Source organism: Acinonyx jubatus, chromosome A3, assembly GCF_027475565.1.
Source record: "Acinonyx jubatus isolate Ajub_Pintada_27869175 chromosome A3, VMU_Ajub_asm_v1.0, whole genome shotgun sequence".
In the NCBI taxonomy this organism is placed as follows: Eukaryota; Metazoa; Chordata; class Mammalia; order Carnivora; family Felidae; genus Acinonyx; species Acinonyx jubatus.
In genome coordinates, this window is record NC_069388.1 from 50,576,794 (window position 1) to 50,591,079 (window position 14,286).

At 45.9% G+C, this 14,286-nt stretch overlaps 1 protein-coding gene across 1 annotated transcript in view; it reads left to right on the plus strand.

The window, feature by feature from the left end:
- Positions 1-2,258: 2,258 nt before the first annotated feature.
- EDAR (ectodysplasin A receptor) overlaps positions 2,259-14,286 on the plus strand; it is an 87,041-nt gene continuing 75,013 nt past the window's right edge. The window contains exon 1 of the mRNA XM_053200340.1: positions 2,259-2,555. The gene's annotated coding sequence lies outside the window, so the exon portion shown is untranslated. The remainder of the gene's footprint in view (positions 2,556-14,286) is intronic.

Below are 14,286 nucleotides of genomic sequence, written 5' to 3' on the forward strand. Positions count from 1 at the left end.
GTAATGGTTCTACCCAACCTCCCTGAAGGCAGAATGAGTCTTAATTCATGATTCCAGCCCCCGCTGCAAGTCCCAAACATTTTGGTCTCTGTGTCTCTCTTAAGTTCTTTACTTTCTCGTGTGTGAATTAAATTGCATGTATCCAGGGTAGAGATGGAAATGGAGACAAGATGGAAAGGCAGAATATAGAAATCGAGCCTCGAGAAGTTGTTCTGTTCTTCTGTATGTTAGTGGCTTTGGGGGAACAGAAGGTCAGGAAAAATTCTTAAATGTTGGGGATTTTCCCAATCAATTAACTTGTGAGAAAGAATGGACAGACACTGAAAGGCGGTGTCCTTTCAAAATGTTTGTGTTTCAAATGTCTTCCTGATGATCTGCTTGTAGCTGGGGCGGAGGGGTACAAGAGCACCTGGCTTTGGGGTCCTAAGCAGACCAAGCTCTGCCACTCACTCCTGACAAAATCCAAAGGCAGAGGCAGGAGTGGTACTGACACAGGAAATGAATTTATTTCAGTGAGGCCAACACTGAGAAGTAGGCTAACTTCTCAAGACTGTCTCCAAAGTGCTGAAAATACATCCAGGTTTATGTAAGGAAAATGTGGGACAGGGGTTGATGGGTACATGCAGGTGGGCGGTAAAGGTCAGGTCCTTCATTGTCCTGGGGTCAGTCAGGGGAGTCTTGCTGGCTTAGGACAGTCCTTCTAGCTTGAGGGAGTAGTTTTGGTCCCCATCAGGGGGTGCTTTGCCCACAGGGTCTTTTGCCTGAATTAAGAGATCCACTGGAAAGAAGAATTTTATCAGTTAGAAAGTACAGACAGTACTTTCAAAATGGAGGTAGTTGAAGTTGTCTTTCATACTTGTATATAAGAAGGATATATGGAGTTACATGGGGTATATATGGCTATCTAGCGTTTAATGGGTACATATGGCTCTCTAGGGTTTAATGGAGTATATATATGGCTATCTGAACTTTAATGCGGTATATATGGCTATCTGGAATTTAATGGGGATATATGTGGCTCTGGAGTTTAATGGGGCAAATGTGGATGTCTAGAGTTTAATGGGTATATGTGGCTATCTGGAGTTTAACTGGGAATATATAGCTATTTGGAGTTTAATGGGGTATCTGTGGCTGTCTGGATTTTAATGGGGTAAATGTGGCTGTCTGGAGTTTAATGGGGAATATATAGCTATCTGGCATTTAATGGGGTATATATGGCTATGGGGAGTTTAATGGAGTATTTTTGCCTGCCATTTAATGGGTTGTATACGGCAGTTTGGAGTCTTATGGAGTATATATGCCTATCTAGAATTTAATGAGGTATGTGTGGCCATTTGGAGTATAATGGGGTATATATGGCTCTTTGGAGTTTAATGGAGTAAATGTGGCTATCTGGAGTTTAATAGGGTATATGTGGCTGTCTGGAATTTAATGGAGTATATGTATATATCTGGAGTTTAAGGGAGAAGATGTGGCTGTTTGGAGTTTAAGGGGGGGTATATATAGCTATCTGGGGTTTAATGGGATATATATGGCTGCCTGGGGTCACTTGGGGAATATGGTGGTGGGGTGTCCAGGGACAGGAGAGAAAGAATGGATCTGAGGACTTAAAGTCTGCTGTAGGTGTGGGGGGAGGGGAGAGGAGGACAGGAATGTGTACAAACATGTGAACATATCTCAAATGGATGCAGTAGCACCCATGCCTGTGGCCATCTCAGTGGGGGGTCCTTGAGTGAAGATGTCTTGATTAATGGAATTTTAATGCTAATTTAGTTTTTTGGCACTCCAGTGTCCAAAGGCTTTAGTTGTTCTGAAGGAAGCAAGGGTCCCTCTCTAAAAAAAAAAAAAAAAAAGAAATTGGGGCGCCTGGGTGGCGCAGTCGGTTAAGCGTCCGACTTCAACCAGGTCACGATCTCGCGGTCCGTGAGTTCGAGCCCTGCGTCAGGCTCAGGGCTGATGGCTCAGAGCCTGGAGCCTGTTTCCGATTCTGTGTCTCCCTCTCTCTCTGCCCCTCCCCTGTTCATGCTCTGTCTCTCTCTGTCCCAAAAATAAATAAACGTTGAAAAAAAAAATAAAATAAAAATAAAAAAAATTAAAAAAAAAGAAATCAATGATTTTACAAATTCCAACTTCTGTCTTTCAGGACAGGAAGTCAAGAGCCAGGTGTGTGTGTCCAGTCAGGCTGCAGAGGGGGCTAACCTGCAGAGTGAGGCACCAGCATCTCAGTGCTGGGAGAGGCCTCTAGATGGTGCAGGTGAGTCTGCAGTGAGGGAAAGCCCCTCCACAAGGACTAAGTTCCCACACTCGCAGACAGGACGAGCAGTCAAGGAGTTCCCGGGCAGTCCTTTGCAATAGAAGGAAAGTGGGGCTGGCAGCACAGAGGTGTGTTGCCCCAGGCAGCTCTGCCGGCCTCCAGCGTCGCTGGCCACCTGCCTCTCAGAACACTGCCAGACGGCCACCTGTGAAACCTGGTGGCCTCAGGCGGGACAGTGCCTGCCTTTCTCCACAGACCATCTTCTGCTTGGATTATAAACTGACCCACCAGCAGGGTCCAGGTAAGCCTTGGTTCTTCTCTCTGGGTTTTCTAAACTCTTCGGCTGTTTGAGACTGAGGTGTCATCGGCTGAGAAACGGCCTGAGTGCATTTTTGAAATGCACGTCATTTTTGGGTTGCGTTTGAACAAGCTTTACCAATTACTGTGCGTCTGCACTACCAGATCTAAGACTTGAGATTGTTCCTTTGTTTTCAGAAAAACATTAGAAACCCCATTTTGCTCTTGGTTGCACATTTGGTTCGTAAGCCAAACTCTGTGTGTGTTTCGCTGGCTTTAAGATTTTGGCTGCTAAGACCACGGGTGTCTCCAGAGAGCATGAAAAGTTTGTTTCTGAGATTTGCCCTTGAGCCGGGTTCATGGGGAACACACAGCAGCTGGGATTTAGCTGGGCTCGGTACCTGCATCCCCGCCCCAAGTTACCTATGGTGCCCTAAGAGACCTTCCAGGTGTGATTTTGAATCAAGTATGAGACCCGATGTCTCAGATGTCTCTGTTTTCGGGTGCGCAGTGGGGAAAGTACATATTTCTGATGATTAAGGCATTCATTTCCTGCCAAGAGGCTCTTCTCAGTGCTCTGACAGATCAGAGTAGTTTGGGTTCCTGCACAAGAGCCAGCTCTGATTCTCCAGCATCCTGTAGCAACTGCTCCTGTCCTGGGGAGGTGGGGGGGAGGGAGCGGTGGGGCTTCACAGGTTAAGGTAGAGCAAAAGGGGGCAGCTGACTGGGAGGGCAGCATTTGGGGGTCCAAGAGGGACAGTTAAAATAGTAAGGTGCCAGAGTGTAGAGACAGAGTGACAGAGCAGAAGCCCGTCAGTAGGGACATTTGAGAGTTGGTGGGACACAGGATACAACATGGCTGGAGTGAAGGACAGAGAGGGGAGGTTGGCCCCGCTTTTCTGCTGTCGGGCTCACCACTGCTCTGTAGCTCTGAGGTTACATGTCTGAGACACTCTCTAAGAACAAAACAGCAGCTAATTCAACGTATTAAGGTAAAAAGTTATAATGGACTAAGGAGAAAGGAATCAATTCAAATAGCTAACATAGAGAATATTCTTGCCTGACTTGATGCTGTAAGATTTCAAAGGGGTAGCCATTTAAAACAGTGAGAGTTACCTTTTGACAAAGTCCACCAAAAAGAGAGTTACTCATCAAAGTTGGGAGACTAGCATTTGTCCATGTGTACCCTTCCCCACTGAAGGAGAAAACTGGGGGCCCTGCTCCGTGCTGGGTCAGCTGGGGCCTCTACGGCACTTTCTCCCCATCCTTCAGTGAGGCAGGCTGTATGTAGGAATATTAATTTGTGACAGCACAGTGGGAGGGTAATCCTGGAAGCACATGTCTTTGGGAGGAAAAGTAAAAAATATTTCCCTGAAAAGTTTGATTTTCACTCTCTGGTATTACCTGATTCTAAAAGTAAAGAAGGTTTTAATATTGTTCAAGATACATATTTGCAAAGCTCAGAAATGTCAGGGGCTCACCCTTCTTTCTTAAGCATCAGCCTGTCCCCATACCCAGCACAGTGCCTGCCACAGGCAAGAGTCTTACCCCCTGGCCTTACCCCCTATTTCACATGGTACAAGTCAAATTGACTCTTAACTATGAAGCACCTTCTCATCAAAGTTCCTTAGGTCCCAAAAGACCAAAGATAGAATCTAGATCACCTGAGTCTCCTTTCTAGGTCCAGGTGAGTAAGTTTTGTGTTTTCCAAAAAATGAAATTGTTCTCAAGGAAATGCCCAGGAACCCAGCTGCCAAGACTCAGGTAGATCTGAAATTCTAACACAGGAGCTGTAAACAGGATGGCATTTGAAAAGCCAGCCCCTCCCGTCACCTTCCTTCCCTCCCTCTACCCATCTCACAACCCCTGGCCTCCTCAGTGTCTTGCCTGCAAGCCTCTCGGCAGCTTTCCTCTGGGCCCTTGTTTTCTTAATTATCCCAGAGAACACCTGCCTGCTCTTCACTTTGATGCTGTTTGAGGCTCCTCCTAGGTGATTCTACCCTCCAATAGTATCATTAATTAACTTACATTAAGCTCACTTAGCACATTAGGTCAATTAGGAAACAGAAGCCCCAACCCTGCCTCAGAGAATGCTGCGTATCACAGCCTATCACAGTGTATCATGCAGTCTGCCTTGAATTCATGTACTGGGGCAGGACTCTTATTCAATCTCTGATTATTATTTTCTGAAAGAATAAAGAAGGGAAAATAAAATGATGTCCCATCGTTTAACTTCTGCCCTACATTTCCAGACCATTTTACAAATCATTTTTCGTACAAGTCTTCCCTATTTTCAGAATAAGGAGGTGGAACCTTAGAAAGGTTAAGTGACCTGCTCAGCCCCATATAACCTCTAATGATCATGATGCCAATAGTAACCCAGGGCATCATGCTGTGTAATTTATAATTAGGAGGACAGGGACTAGACCTCTGTTCCCTGCCTCTGCGGCTGATACGCTTGCCTCTGTAAGGACATGTGGAGAAGGTTCTGGGACAACCACCTGGTAAACCTGAGGGTAGCAGGAGCAAACTTCTGCCCTTTGTAGATCCCAGCCCTCACACCACACTGTTTGCTGGCATCTGTCATCATCAGAGACAGGGCAAAGGAGAAAGTAATCTACATTCCATTGTTGTGAGCCATCTCTGTGAAGGCTTGGAGATAGAGGAAATATTGGTGTAAGAAATACAAAGCTGCTGTTTGTATATAGTACAAATGTAGCCAAATATCAGTGGTCTCAGGTACTCCAATCCAGGAATAAATGGCTTTGGGGTTCAGGCATCCCAGTGAATTTGGGCCTGTTAGTACAAACAAATGAGACTGGACTAGTTTTTCACCATTGCCCTGAGGTCATCACAGAGCAGTGCCCAAGGTGGTGACCCTGAACAATGAAAGCCAAGGAAAAAGCTTTGCCCAAGGACTTAGCATTAGGGTGGGCCATTCATTTGCTAGCAAATAAGGGAACCTACAATCTGAGGTGACTTCAATTCTTCCAGCATAGTGGATACTCAGTGAAAGTGCAGTTGACCCTTGAACAGTACAGGTTTGAACTGCATGGGTCCACTTACGTGTGGATTATATATATATATATATATATATATATATATACACAGTACAGTACTGTAAATGTGTTTTCTTTAGGATTTTCATTTATTTATTTATTTATCTATTTATTTATTTATTTATTTATGAGAGAGAGAGAGAGAAAGAAGGCATGAGCAGGGGAGGGCAGAGAATAGGGAGACACAGAATTTAAAGCAGGCTTCAGACTCTGAACTGTCAGCACAGAGCCCAATGCGAGGCTCAAACTCACCAACAGTAAGATCATGACCTAAGCCAAAGTTGGACGCTAAACTGACCGAGCCACCCAGGTGCCCCAGAATTTTCTTAATAACATTTTATTTTCTCTAGCTTATTTTTTGTAAGAATACACTCTATAATATATATAACATACAAAATATATGTTATTCAACTGTGTTTCTTATCAGTAAAGCTTCCAGTCAACAGTAGGCTTTTAGTAGTTAAATTTGGGGGAGTCAAAAGTTATATGTGGATTTTTGACTGCTCAGGCGTTGGTGTACCAACCCCCACATTGTTCAAGGGTTAGCTGTATGTCCAATGAATGAATGAATGAATGAGATCCTTCCAAGAAAGGCCACTAGTTGTTCTAATCACACAGTGGGGAGCAAGGGGTTTCCCAACATCACAGTACCCTAAATCAACAAGCAAACAAATTCCAATTAACAAAGCTACCCTCTGGGTACAGAGACATGTGTGATTTCTTAAAGGGTAGGTGCCCACAAGTGTTAAACACAGTTTGGCTACAAGGTGGAACAGACACATGCTGGCAAAGCTGGAGACCCTGCCTCCTCTACCCAGCTTCCCACCCCCAGAAATGCCCAGAGGTCTGTACACACTGTTACCCATGTAACTAACCAGGAGGCCTTTGTTTTCCACTTCTAACAAGTCAGATCACTGTGGAAAGCAGATGAGTGGTAATAAGCCTTGTGTAGGGAAATGCATGTGTGTTGATAGCCACAGCTGTGCCACCCACCAAGCTTATATCATCCCCAGTCACTTCCCAACCCAGTAAATCAAACTCTGCACATGGCAGGAAGGTGCCTTGGCTTCTGAGTTCCAATAGAATCAGCAAGCAGAGGAGTAACAGCCACAGTCATGTTGTCATTACTAGTAGTGACGAGGCCCAGGGTGAATGGAAGCCAAGCTTAGCTGTGGTATTTCTAGATCCCTTAAGATTGATACTGTTAAATGATACCACTAAGTGGCTGTACACAAGCTACTAAGAGGTGAACCCAAATACTGAAATAGGATATTAGTCTCCTGAAAATAATAGGGAGATAATTCTGCCGACAACACTCTAATCCTGACAAAAGGTGCTTTCTTAGGAGATGAAGAAAGACATGTAGGTCTAGACAACAGATGAGGGGGGAGGGCAGTGTCATACTTTTGACAACTGTCAGATGAGTACCAAATCTTTTCTCTTAAAATTTCCTTTTTTGCCATATTTCCAATTCCATATTTCTTAAACGTCAGGCACAGAAAGAGATGAAGGTAGGATTTCATATTGATTTTAATATACAATACCATGGGTGAGGACAGGAGATTCCCTGTTTCATGGAGCTTACATACTAGTGCAAAGAGGGAAGCTATAGTACATTAACATGGATGTAGTTTCAGGTAAATCCAATGCCATGAAGAAATAAATAATCAGGGCAAGCCGAGAGAAAGCACTGGGGGGAAAGGGCCCCCTGAGATGTTATCTGAGTAAAACCCTAAGCGAAGTGAGGGAGGAAACCAAGCAGAGGCCCTGGGGTGGGACAAACCCAAGACATGCCATCACCAGCAGGAAAGCAATGTGGCTACAGCAGAGGGAAAGGTGGGAAAAACAGGAGATGAGAGAAGAGAGCCAGGAGTCAGAGCATGCCAGGCTACAGACTGTGGTAAGAAGTCTGGGTTTTCATGGCAGGAGATGGGAAGGCAACGAAAACCATACATGAACTCAGTGCTGAGGTTCAGCTATGATTATTCATGCCCTGTGCCATTCTGGGACCATCAGTGCCCATAGCATTCCAGTTGGTATGTTGTGAAACCCACCTCCACCTGTCGTGAGTCAGGTCTTCAGGTGTGCTCTTTCTGAGAGGGCCAGTCTGGCTGACGAGCAAGCAGAAGGGGCAGTCAGCAGGAGAAACTTGGCAGGGTGGTAGGATGACCCCTTTCTTAAATTTTTTTTTGTTTATTTATTTTTGAGAGAGAGAGGGCATAAGCAGGGGAGGGCCAGAGTTAGAGGGAGACATAGAATCTGAAGCAGGCTCCAGGCTCCAAGCTGTCAGCACAGAGGTTCAAACCCACAGACTATGAGACCATGACCTGAGCCAAAGTTGGACACCTAACCGACTGAGCTACCCAGGCACCCCAGGATGATCCCTTTCAACCCAACATCTGTTCCCATTGCAATTAACAAACAGGCCCCTCCTGAGAAAATTTTTGAAGATTCCAACTTGAAACGCATGCTTACATTTTTTTTTAATTTTTTAATGTTTATTTATTTTTGAGAGAGAGAGACAGAGTGTGAGCAAGGAAGGGGCAGAGAGAGAGGGGGACACAGAATCTGAAGCAGGCTCCAGGCTCTGAGCTGTCAGCACAGAGCCCGATGTGGGGCTCGAACCCACAAACCACGAGATCATGACCTGAGCTGAAGTCAGATGCTCAACCAACTGAGCCACCCAGATGCCCGCATGCTTACATTTTTTAAAGTCCCAAACTAGAAAGAAAACACTGAACATTCTTATAGAGTCCAACATTGCCTCCTACCTCTTTGCACCCTACCTGATCCTCCCACAGCCAACTCTGAGCCCCAAGCCAGCTCCACTCACCCCATTTCTCACTTGGAGGTATGCAGGCCAAGAAGCTCTGATAGCACAGCCCAGCGCACTGACATTCAGTTAGGAAGCCTCTTCTGGGCATGCTGTTGGGGAACTAATTGAGAGATCAATTTCATACCCAGTTTGGCATGCCAGAGCTATTCTTGTCCATTGCACATGGTCCTAGGAGCTGGGGAGAACGCTGGATGCTCAGCCCTGTGCAGCAGGTGGCTCACCAACACCTGGCAAGTTTGATTTCTTTCCAAGTAATAAGATGGATTAGGGTGGAAGGTCAGCCTAAAGGAAGAGACCCTATCACAGGGAAGCCCAGGGCAGTGAGAGCACATGGATGGGTCATGAGGGAGGAAGTGGGGGTGGACTCAGGGGCTTAGCATCTGGCCAGGCTCCTGATACTGTACAGAGAGGCCCGAGACCACAAAGGATGGTCAGATGGGATGCACACATCTGTTGCTTTGGCTGATTTTGTTTACCTGGCAAATATGGTTTTATGGTTTAATATTTTGATTGAGGCTTTGTGCGCTTGCATAACAAACATTACTTCTGGCCCAGAAAAACCATAATCCTTAAATATACTGAAATGCACTGCACTTTCTTAAAAGCACCTCAGAGGGCTTTCAAGGTTCATTTTCTTTAAGATTTAGTCCTTAATAATGGCTAGAAATGGCTGTTCCTAAACCTTCCTGTCCATAATGAAGAAAATCCATCAGAATGGACACTTTGGGGATGTGGCTGTTTAGATGCTCCACAGTCTGCAGAAAGCCAGCATCTGGGAAGAGTGCAAGCCAAAGAAGGCGCCAGGCAGCTGGGCAGGGTGGCATTTGTAAATGGCACAAGCCAACTGTGCTTGATGGTTTTCTGCTTGATGGATTCCTTCCTGGGCAATAAAATCTTCAGTATCATTTAAATTAGAAGATTTTAAGGGAATTTCAGCAGAACCCCTTTCGGAGTTTAGCTCATTCTTGCAGAGATGGGGAGAGAGAGACCCATCCTTGAGATATGTGAACACGCAGCAGACATCTGATCTATCCGGGTGGCCTCTGGCAGGAACCAGCCCTGTTCCTACAACCACTGTGATGTGAGCTAGTGTCTTGGTCTCCCAACAGCACTCATTTAAGCAATTTTACTCCTCATTTTATGGACAGAAGAAACCAAGGCAGGGACATTCCAGTGACTCGGGACACTCGGTTTTGAGTCAAGTCAGAACCAAGAGACCAAACTTCCACCACCATCGCTGCCAGTTGGTTTCCAGCATGAGGTTTCCACATGAAATTCATTATCCAAACAGACCACACACAGCTCTCTGACTTCTGCAACTGGCGTGTGTGAGGGAAGCGGCACTTGAGAATATTACCCTGATGATTATCACAGTTGCTGCTTTTCAAGGCAAATATTTATTTTGTGAGGATTGCAAAACTAAGAATAGTAGAATGTGGAGCTCCTCCTTATGTTTACAGAATAAACAGAATTGAGACACTGATAAATGCAATGTCCCTTGTTCACTAAAGAACCAGCTGTTTGCCTCCTGCATCAATTAAATAAAAGCAGGGGCCTCTGGAGGTGCAGGTCTCCATCGGGCTGAGCATCCTTCTGCCCACCCCGCTGGGTTCTAGTCAGGAGGACTTGGGCTCCCTGTGTGTAAAGTGAATGGTGGGTTTGGGGAGCATCTTTCCTGTTTGCCTTGGTGGCCTGAACAATATTTCCCCAGGGCCTCCCTGGAGGTTTACCTTCTTAAATTAGAGAGGCCACAGCATTTGCCATAATTTAACAGGCTACAAACTTTGCCTGGGGTTTTTAAAGAAGATCTGAAGGAAATAGAAGACCTGGCTCCTGTTCTTAGAGCCCATTGTATTAAAAGGAAGAAGAAGGACAGATAGCCACATATTCACACACAAATAGACCAATTCATATAAGAAATGGAAATACACAGTGCTTCCCACATTGCATTGCACTGAAATCATGTGTTCAGGGGCTGTCTCCAGAGTTGCACTGAATGGTGCTCTCTGAGGCCAGGAGAATATCTCCATAGGGAGCCCACCTATGGTCTCTAGCACCTAGTATGTGCCTGGCACATAGTAGGCCCTCAGTAAATGTTTCCATAAACCCTCCTTTATGGAGCACTTACTACCTTCACATTTGCATTTTATTTAACCTGTGTAACAATCCTAAGAAGTAGAAATTATCATCACAGTGTCACAGAGGTGAGGTGACTTGCCCAAGAGCTCCCTCCTGGTAAGTGACATTTCAGCCCAGGTTCACAAACCTCAACTTGGTGCCTTTTCTATGGACTCCTTCAAAGATCAGATCTGGGTTGGGCTGTTGCAAATTATATTGAAATGTAACTTTATATCATAACTTTCAGACGTAGAACATGATTTCTACCTAGGCAGATGTCTAAAATCCTAGATATTTTGAGTTGCCCAGATCCCTTTGCAGATAGCCCTGCCAGTTGGGCCCAGAGTCTGTGCACATGTTGTTTGAGGCAGCAGGATGCTGGGGCTGGAGAAGAAAACAGAATCTCTCTTTCCAGCCCTTAAGACCAAGAGCAAACCAGGAAGCCTCTGTCCTCACAATGGCAGTGTCAGAACTGTAGGAGACCTAAGACAAGCCAGATCCACTTTAACTTCAGAGGCCTTTCCTCTGTGATGTTGAACTGGACCTGTCCTATTGGGGTCATACTGAAGTGGACACACCATGGGAGGTGGGCACAGCCATAGGAGGTGACCTGGCTTGAGGAAGGATGCTGAGGCCAGGGGCCATGTGGAAGTGTGGGCCAGAGCACAGCTTCTTGCGTCCAGTGGTTGTGGGTCCAAGTCCTGGCTCCTCCGTGTGCTGGTGATGGTATTGTGGACATTTGTTGTTGGGTAATGTGTGTCAGTTACCTGAGAAAGGATAACAGTACTCTGCTCATGGGATCATTGTGCAGAAAGAAGTGAATTGAGGCAGGCAGAGCTTTTAGAACAAGAAGGGGCACCTGTAAGTCTTGTCAATGCTCTGCATGTACTCATGGGCCGAATTTAATGTGGCAGTTAGATCTTTGCTTATCAGTCATTCACAGTGGTTTGATGAAGGCCAAGTCCATCTGAGGTGTGATAGGAACAACCTATGAATTTGGCCAGTATCCAGAATACTCCTAGGGCCCTGCAGTTAAGGAGCAGCTACTCAGAGGACAGGGCAGGGTCTGTGAGCTCCATGGGGTGTGGTGTCTGGTTGGCCACCGCTATCAGTGACACCTTGACCACACTTGGGCCACAGTGGCCTTCCTGCTGCTCCTCACATAAGCCACAACATGCTGCACCTGCTCTTCTTTCTCCCCAGAATGTTCTTACCCAGAATCTCTGTTTCATTCATCCCCTTCAGGTCTCTGCTAACAAGTCACCTGATCACAGAAACCCTCCCTGGCTCAACTCAGACTAAAAGAGTGCTCCCACCCCAAAACTCCTGTTTTTAGCATTGGTCACTAGATGACTCACTATACACATAATGTAACCTAGGGATCATCATACATAAGCCCAGAAGTTGGTAGGCAATCAAGGTTAGAATCTCATTTAGAAGCATGTATCGCTGCTGAGACCAGATGCAGGCATGCCTGCCCAACCTGGGAATGGGAATTTCCTTCTGCTGTTTGCAGCCTCACAAGGTAGGTTTCACTCTCCCCTCCCCTGCTGTGGTTTCAGGATGTGACTCTCAGGAGACTTCCTGGGAGTTTCTCATTGCAGCTCAGTGTGGAATCAGCGAAGCAAATAGGGGAGACGATGAATGGAGCAGAGGTTAAATAACAACTAAGAGGTATGGCCGTAGTTGAGTTTCCAGTGAGGAACCCAGAAAGCAGGGAGGGCCCCATGCTCCAGGCCACACCCACCCATGCAGCCTTGCAGCACTGGCACTACTCAGCACAGGTGTGTGCATTATCATGCACGTGCACTGCAGGCTGGGGGGCAGAGGGGGGGATGCAAGTTATCACACTTTGTCACAGGTGTTGGGGCTGCAGTCCCTTCCCCACCTGCCCCTGCCCCACAGACCCACGGGCCACCCTGCCTCCCCAAATTCTGCCATCAGAGACCAGTCAGGAGCCCATCAGGAAACACGGTGCATGCCAGCTGATCAAGATGAAAAAGTTTTGTTTGAGGGGCCAGTCATTCTAGAACTGAGAGCAGGGCAAAGAGGACCACAGGTCTGCCTTCCCAGACTTACCTGTCTTTTCACCTGTTGACTGCTATTGCCTGAAATCTGCAAGCCCTCCCCTGGGTCTTCAGTTCTTGACATAATTCATCGAACCCTGGGTGGAGCCACAGTGTCCAGGTCTCAGCAGCTTTGCCATCTGACATCTCCCCACTTCCTGGGGCTTCTTTCCCATCCTTCCCTTTGCACATTCTTCATTTGTCCTGGTTTGGATAAACAGCTCCACTGAATCATGCAGTCCCTGCCTCAGAATTCCCAGGTGGGGCGAGGCTTCACTATCACTGCCCTCCAGCCCCTGGCGCCCTCCTCAGCTGCTCTGGGGTGCCTGTGGAGCATATGTGTGTGTGTGTGTGTGTGTGTGTGTGTGTGTGTGTGTCTTTGAGAGAAGAGAGTGAAATGCAACAACCATGAGAGCTTGGGATGAGGCCTAGACCAGGCTAGGGGTGGAAGAGTGAGGGGCAGAAGTTGTCTGGTGTGGGCACCAGCAAAGGAGCTGGTCAGAGTGGCCGAGTTTCACCAGATGGAGGCAGCAAACCTGGGACGGTGATACCTTTATTTCCTGCACATCTGGGGTCTAAGCTGCATATTCTCCTTTAACTAATGGCAAGAGGTCCATTCCTTAGTGTTAGATAAGTGTTACATACTTGGAAGGCGTGGTGAAGAAAGGCAGAGGGAGGTCCTCAGCTTCACTGGGTGGTTTAGCATCTATGAGTTTTAAGTGAATCTCATTTTCTACAACACTGAACATCTTTGGAGCTGGCATTTCTCTGCTTACTGAATATACACCTGAGCCCTCACTGGAAATGGACCATCTGCTCCTTATGCACCCCTGCCCCCTGCCCCCTGCTGAAAACTCTTGAGAGTTAATGGTTTCATTTTAGAAAACTTTCAAATTGTATTCATTTGAGTTTACATTAGCTGCTTCCTTTGTTCTGTGTGGATTATTCTCCTGTTGGGTTTCATTTAACCAAATTTGCAGTTGTGCTAACACATTCATTGATGCCCTCCTGCTCAGAATGGATTTTTCTAAGTATTTTCTCTGGCTTTACTGATAGACTGTATCCATACTGAAACTCTCCATATCGGGCAGTTTGGCATTTGCTTCAAAACCTGTTTCCTCTGACCATACTTCACTACATCTCAGATGCTAACAAGTTAGTTTTAATATTTTAATAGTTAAAACTTATGATTTATAAAAAGCACTGTAAAAACAAAGTAACACACAAAAAAATGCTTCTCTCAGTGCCATCAGCCTCAGCAACTATTAGGAGGATCTATGCTTTCCACAAACATGAAGATCCCCTGGAGGCCTACTTTTTAGAAATACATGGTGAAATTCTGAGTCTTTAAAAAAAATCTTTTAAACATGCTGATTAGCAAAGATATCCAGAACCTGCCAATTTCAATATTTTTTGTGAGCTTTTTTTAAATGAGTTTCTTGTATTTAATTAGACTTAAAGAGAGACCTGGCCACCTAACAATTTTATGGTTGTTGGGAGCCAGAGAGGTACAACCGGGCATTCTCGGCCTGGATAGTATATTTTATCCCTTAAAGCACTACTCCCATACCCTTTCTGTATCCTTTTGTACTTCAAAGACTAGTTATGGGTTCCTAAAAGATATTTCCCAGTGAAGGCAGCACCCTAGCAGGCCTT